Consider the following 8,459-nt stretch of genomic DNA (forward strand, 5'->3'; position numbering starts at 1 on the left):
TTACACAGTCGATATAAATACAAAGGACTATGTATTGTTTGAGCCCTCTTTGGCCCTGGAAATCGTCAAATTGTCAAACATGTTATTTAGTGATTAAATTGTTGAATACCAAATATCGAGTAGAATAGGTACTAGTGGGGCGACACCTGAAGAAGTGTCACAGATTAAATGAAGATATTTGCTAAAGGTAGAATACGTATGATAGTTATGTATCATTGCAGCGCTGGATGTCATGGTAACCATCCTAACTATAAAAAAGTATGAAAATATGGAAATTTAGTCGATTCTGGTCATATTTTGTTTTTCATCAAGAAATCATCCTTGAACAAATTTTATATTTTTCTTTATATTTCTTTCTCAGATGTATCTGAGCTACCTCCATATTCTGAATAATTGATAAGTTTGTTCAAGATTGCACTCTATTGTTTCTTATACAAAAACATAAAAAAATAAGCAAACATTAATTTATTCTTAATAAGTTCAGTTAATTCATGCATATTTCGGATTGTTATCATGGCAACTTAAAACTGAAAAATAAAGATAACTTTTTACTGCAATCAAAGTAAGGATGTACTAAATATTTCAAATGCTACAACTTCATTTTTTAATATTTAGTTAAAAATTCGGGGGCCAAAAAGGGCCTAAACAACATACATAGTCCTTTAAGCTCTATACAAATTTACTGTTTTATCAAAACATCTTGAGTTAGAAGACATATTCTTACTACCAAATGAACGAACATTACTAAACATTCAAACTAAGAAATAGATTCTATAATTTCGTCATTCTTACTCACAAATAAAACTAGTCATAAAGAAATATTGCAACGCCAAATAACTTCGAAAATTTAAAACCAGCTTTTTGACAAATTAAGAGACTTTGAATTCATCTATATCTTGGAAAGGTATTTGTTTTACAATTATCATACATTTCATCTTTATTTATCTAGATGTACGTTTGACTTTTTCTAAAAATCAAAGATGCAACCAATTTACCGTAGGTCTCAAAGCAATTGATAATGAAAAAAATAAATCATGTGTTAATACAAAAAAAGGGAATTTGAAAATTCATATTTCTTACTAAACACTGCAATTCAAAATAAATTGCATAACTTTTTTTAACCAAGTGACTAATCGAATGAAGATCAATGTCAATCATTTGAACCAACTTAGAACCCTTTCATTCGGGTCTCCAAACATTGGATCTTTAGGACACTAAATAGTGCCAAATGCCATTAAAAGATCTAGTCTATTTGGACTTGTGACTTTTCATGAAAGTCAAGAGTTACGTTTTTGCAATAAATCTGATAACATTCTATCAAAACACAGTACAGTTTATTGATGATGTTTCTGGCTCTTATAACTGATAAGACGTCATGTACAGAATAAGTCCATTTGGCACCTTTTACATAATTTGAATGGAATGTGAGCTTTTTTCCTTCGAAATTAATATTGCACCATATTTTATGACCCATAATTATAAATCATCAGTAAACATATGAATATCAAATATAAGCATACACAATATCTTTTTAGGGTTCATGTCTTCTTAAATAATAAAACAGTCGACGCAAGCCCCAATCTGACTCTCTGTCAAACATTTCATTCTTAGATTATGGTATATGCACATCATTTCCAATTTTAATCTTAAATTTAACCTACATTGCACATTAAAACACACTTAAACATATTTACTGAGAACAAATATTGAGCAGAGAAGTATATATGAACAAGTATTGATTATGGCAATATATTTAGGCATTATACAAACAGGTTTACACTATTATATACTGTACTCTTTGTGGCTTTGTAAGAAATGAGTGCTGCCCATTGTCTTTGATTACATTAACGTAGTGAAATAATACACAGGTTCTATGTACAGGTTTATATGGTAAAACCTTGACAAGATTAGAACCAGGTCCGTTCCCTACTGAATGCATTCTTTCGTCATGGAAAAATACAAATATGAAATCATGCTTCCAAAATAATAATACTTAGAATTCCTAAAACAGCATACAGCATTGAATGTTGGAAATGCTATTTATTATAGGCTGGTAAAAACAGAGCCATTTTATTATAGAGTTTTAAAGATTGGCACTGTATTGCTGTCTTTGAGGGTTAGATGGAAATAATTGATCTGTTAATATTGGTTTGGCTGGCTTGTGGACTTATTGCGGTCGTTATGGTCATACACAAACTAAGGAATAAGCATTTGAATCGATGCTCCTAATTTGCTAAAAGTTAAAGGTTTCATACAGACATCACATCAATTGACTTGACAACAACCATTTTATAACTTGCTGTTTCTAATAACTATCGTGGAATACCATCGCATGTGCATTATAACAACACGGTCTATATAGAATATGCTAATGAAAATTAAAAAAAATATTTGTTTGTTTGTTTGATTAATTAACGTCATATTAACAGCCTTGGTTATGTAAGGACGGCCTCCCGTGTATGCAGTGTGTTGCGTGTATGTATTGCGTGTTTCGGGAGACTGCGGTATATTCGTGTTGTTTCTTCTTGTGTAGTGCAACTGTTACCTTGTTTTAGAGCTATATTATGTATATCACCGAAACATGCTGTTGAAGACACCAACCAACACATCCCACACGGTCACATTATACTGACACTGAGCGAACCAGTCGTCCCACTCGCGGTGTGCTGAACGCTTAGCAGGAAGAGAAACTACCACTTTTATAGACTTTGCTATGTCTCGGGCAGGGGACAGAACCCTGAGCCTACCTCACAGAGGCGAGCACTCAACCAAATGACAAAAGTGAGGTGTTGTTCAAAAGAGACGTGAATTAGAAAGAGAGAAAAGATAAGATCCTAAATTTAGTCGCTCATTTACGATCATGCAATAGGGGCAACAGGTACAACGATAAAGGTATCGGGTAGAAGAAGATCTATCAAATAGGTATTCATATAAGAAATATTACATATATCATCCTCAGTTAAAAAAAATCTTAAAATCATACCATGTTATTCAGCATATTTAATAACCCCTATATACCATTTTTCATTTAAAGCTGACAATATATAAATTTCAACCAATCAAATACCTCTATTTTGTTTCTGTGGCAACCAATCATTTTGAAAGTGATACCATGCTATTCACCATACCTTGCGACCTCTATACATCAATTTTCACATAATTCTGACATCATTTAAATTTCAGCAAAACAAAGGCCTCCGTTCTGTTACCATTGTAACCAATATTTTCAAAGGTATTACCATGATATTAACCATCTAAAATTGTTACTGTACACTAATTTTCACTTACATAGGATTCTATTCTGGAATCATAAACTGGAAAAGCATAGCTAGTTATTCTAAGAAAGAAGTATAATGGGGGGGGGGGGTAAAATTGTGGACAATATCTGTAACAGGATAAAATGAGATGTCAAACAATGATTACGCACCAAGCTGTATTGCCGAACTGAAAGCGAGTATTTGTATTTTGCCAAGACGAAGAGGAAAAAATGAGTTTCAACAAGAAATAAATTGAACGAATCCGATTCACTTTTACTATATTAGACTGATCGGTTATTTTTTTTTACTTTAAAACTAAACACTGCAATTCAAAATAAATTGTATAACTTCTTTGAACCAAGTGACTTCGATTGAAGATCAATGTCAATCATTTGAACCAACTTTCAGTAGGGCCTCCAAACATTGAATCTTTTGGACACTATTTAGTTCCAAATGTAATTAAAAGATCTAGCGTATTTGGACTTGTGACGTTTCATAAAGGTCAAGAGTTATGATTTTGCAACAAATCAGATAACATTTTATCAAAAAACAGTACAGTTTATTGATAATGTATCTGTGTCTCTTGTGAACTGATGAGACGTCATTTATAGAATAAGTCCATTTGACAACTTTTATATAATTTGAATGGATTGTGGGCTTTTCCTTCGAAATTAATATTGCACCATACTTTATGACCCATAATTATAAATCATCAGTAAACATATAAATATCATATATTTAAGCATACATAACATCGTTGTAGGGTTCATGTAAATAATAAAACAGTCGACGCAAGCTCCAATCTGACTTTCTGTCAAACATTTCATTCCCCTAATATCATTTCCAATTTCAATCTAAAATTTTACCTACATTGCTCATTAAAACACATTTAAACATATTTACAGAGAACGAATATTAAGCTGAGAATTAATTTGATTTTATTTAAACAAATTACGACATGAACTAACTGATATAGAGTAGTATATCTGAACAAATATTAAATATTGCTATATGTTTAGGCATTATTAAAAACGGGGTTACACGGTTATATGCTGTGTACATTATGGCTTTGTAAGACAAATGCGCTTCCCATTGTCTTTGTTTCTAGTTACCTAATCAAATATTACACAGGTTCTATTTACAGGTTTATGTGGTACAACCTGAATGCATTCTTTCGTGATGGAAAAATACAAATATGAAATCATGCTTCCAAATAAGATTACTTAGAATTCCGAAAATAACATACAGCAATAGATATTGAAAATGCTATTTATTATAGTCTGGTAAGAACAGAGCTATTTTTTTAAAATAGTTTTATAAATTGGCACTGTATTACTGTTGTATTACTGTTAATAATGTTTGCCAAGTTTTTGGACTTCTAGTGGTCGTTTCGGTCATACACAAGTTAAGCTTAAGGATATATTGATTTGAGTTAACGCTCCTAATTGTGCTAAAAGGTAAAGGTTTCATACAGACAACACATACATTGACTTGACAACAGCCATTTTTTTAAGATTGATCTTTCTAATAATATTCCTGAAATACCATCGCATGCATTATCAAAACATAGATTCACATTATGCTAAACGCTGTATACAGAATATATTAATGAAAATAAAGGTATCGGGTAGAAGAAGATTTAGCATTTTGTGTATATAGCTCAATTTTGCTTGTTATTAGCATTCCCATTGGTTTAAAAATTTACTTTATTAGCCCATAAAGGAAAAAATGGCGTCGCCATTTGTGACGTTGCTTCTGATTGGCTGACATGACAGCGGAATGATTTCATAGATAAAAGAGTCCCAAAATGAATTTTGAGTATTGAAGAGATTATCTTCAGTAATTTGAATTATAAGGATTATTTGAATAGATCTCTTATGTTATGGAGATATGGAGTGTACTGTCATCATAAACCGCTTCGCGGTTTATTTAGAGTATACTCAGATTTTTTGTGTTATATCACCATAACATAAAAAAAATTTCAAGTTAATCCTTAAATATTAGAAATTTGACATCTATTATCCTCAGTCACCAAGTGTTTTCACTTCCTTAAACTCATCAAACCAAAGCGGTATTGAAATGTGTCATATAAATAAGTTTTACACAAAAACGTAACTGTTATGGGTTTAACAGAAGAGATATAATAAGATTAGTTTCAAATGATCTATTTTAGGAAATAGAAAGGTATGTGTTCAGTAATCTGAAGTTCCTGTATTGAAAACAAATTTTTTTTTAAAAATGTATCGCTTACTACTTTTGTATGTTAAAAACACAGCTACAGTCTAACTTGACTAGACCGTATGTCAGCGGGACCTTTAAATTTTGCCAGTATAGACATGTGTCCGGATTATACAGGTTTAGACCATTTAGATTAAGAATGAAAATACTACGCCGGAATACACAGGTATCAACGTACAAGATAGTAACTTGTACGTACAAGATACTATCTGGTACGTACAATATACTAACTTGTACGTACAAGATACTACGTTGTAGGTACAAGATACTAACTTGTACGTACAAGATACTAAGTTGTACGTACAAGATAATAACTTGTACGTACAAGATAATAACTTAGACGTACAAGATAAATGAATTTTGTAGTGGCCCTAATACGCCGCCGTAGATTAGTAAATCATTCGTAGCTTTTTTTTAAATACATGTATTGCAGATAGATCCGTGCCATAGTTTAGCAATTCTGAAATTAACTGAAAAATGGTGGTGTACAAATAAAATGCAGATAATATTGTTTATGTATGTCACGTGTTAAATTAATAAAAAGGAAGAAAAGCCCTCGGCATATACGGAAATTTTCTGAGTGCATTTAATTTTGAGTCGTTAGACGATTAAATTCTGTGCATATCCATGTGTGGGAATGTTCGTATTTTGGATTAATATAACAAAATGTACCTGGTTGTGTGTTGTGCGTTAACGTAGGGGATTATTCCCTCTCCCGTATTATGGCAACATATATTACAGGTAATGGCATACAATGTTAAAGGCCCACTACCTTTCCAAAACAAACATTTAAAGTTTCTTAAAAACAATTAAAACAAGTAAATATATATCGATGGCCAAAGAAAAGGTTATAACACCAAATAAATGCGTACTCTATGTTAACAGGGAGAATCCATTTCGGTGTTATGCCGTCTTGTGCAATGATAGTCAACTAACGCGCGGTAATTAGGACGACGGCGGAAAACAAAAGACGTCCCGCGTTATGAAAATTAACATTTAATTTATTTTAACTAAATTGTTCAGAAAGTGATGATAATCATAGTATTGACGGTAAGCTACAAATGTTACGGTAAAATTAGCATTCCCATTTTGAAAATCAAAAGCCGTTTTGGAACGATAGTGGGTCTTCAAAACACCAGATATTAAAGAAGCCATCCGAAACGGTCATGTGACCACGTGAGGATATGAACACCTAAAAACATCATGGACTGAGTTTCACTAAAGGTCGTAAGTCTACACGTAGACGTAGACGTAAACGTAGAACTTACGTCCGAACTTACGTGTGCGCAAGATGTGTTTCACTAAAGGACGTAACTCTGCACGTAGGATTTTGCGTAACTTACGACTGAAATTCGTTTTGTAACATCGCGTCTGATTGACTGATACGACTTGGTACCCGATCAAATTTGGCGGATGTTTATATATTCCGGCTTGTTAATATTCTTTTTTGTCGTACAAAACAAAACATGCCATATATTTGACATGAAAAAAAAAATTTGTAAATGTATAAAATACGATGCGTTCTCCATATTACAAATTGTCAAGAGTAAATTTGAAAATTACTTTTGCAGGACTGAATTTACATTATGTTAACATGTAGAATTTATTTAAAAAATCGTTAATTATTATTAGAAGAGGACAATTATGAAACGACATGTACATTATGTGTACTTAATTCGCATTGCCGTCAAGATAGAGATTAGAGCGTCTTCTGCATATTATGGATTTCATGAAATAACAAAATCAATGTTCTACTAAAACACTAAATTATGACAAATCGGCAAATGGTTGGCTTATAGATGTCTAATCGAAATCAACAAGATATTAATACATGTGTACCGATTGATATATTTAAAAATAAACTCGATAAACACTCTTATGTAATTAGTAATTTAATCTTGCTTTTTACATGTATAGTTTACTCAACTGACCACAAATAAATGTAATTTTGAAGCAATCTGTGATTGATATTTATAGTAAGAATTTAGCCGCGGAAGGTGCTGCGTGTCTCCGATGTCATGTAATCTAATGTTAAGATAGATTACTATAATATAAACTTCCAGCAAAGCTAGAATGATAAAAGTAACAGATTCTTGGGTCATGTACGGAACTTATAATTAGGGGAAACTTACTTAGTTATCGTTTCAATCAGTTTCATATTCAATTCAGAAAATGTACAATGTGTATTTGGTATAACATCATGCAATGCAATAATAAACTACACACATTTTCGGCATTCAGCAAGAGAACTAGTTTGGTTATTTTAATATCTCTGATTCAACCGAAAATTAATCTACATTTTTTAAACCGTTCATCCGCATGTATTGTAAAGTAACGTTACATAAGGTACGTAAATGTACATGTATATAATGTACATGTATATATGCACATGTACAATACTCATAACAGGCGAATTTGTTCCTAATATAGTTTTATACATATGTATTAAACTATTTTAGGTCCCATTACAATATTAATGTTCTGATAAAATCCAATATTTATTATAGCTGAAATATATAGGACATGGTGTTTCTAATATATTTTTTTTTTATTTCGCATTTTCTAAGTGTTGGGCGAATGTGTATCCGGATCAAAGATTCGTCACTTGGTTTTTCCTTTAGTTTGACGTGATTGCATCCGTAATCAACAAAGACCTCTGCTGTTGATTTTAAGCCTCTTTGAACGGCCAGTGTTGTTAATGTCATTAAATGACTGGCATAAGTATCTAAAATATCGATTTCTACTCAACCGGAAACATATTTGATATTCTCTTAGGCAGAAAACTAGCGTAATATTGTTGTGAAGTGGGTTACGTTTTACGTAGATTTACGTGTAAAATTGATCGTAACTTCGCTTCACGTAAAGTTACGACCTTTAGTGAAACACGTTTTAGACGTAACGTACGTCTACGTTTAGGTCTACTTGTAGACTTACGACCTTTAGTGAAACTCTGTCCTGGTTGGG

This window comes from Argopecten irradians, chromosome 6, assembly GCF_041381155.1.
Source record: "Argopecten irradians isolate NY chromosome 6, Ai_NY, whole genome shotgun sequence".
NCBI lineage: Eukaryota > Metazoa > Mollusca > Bivalvia > Pectinida > Pectinidae > Argopecten > Argopecten irradians.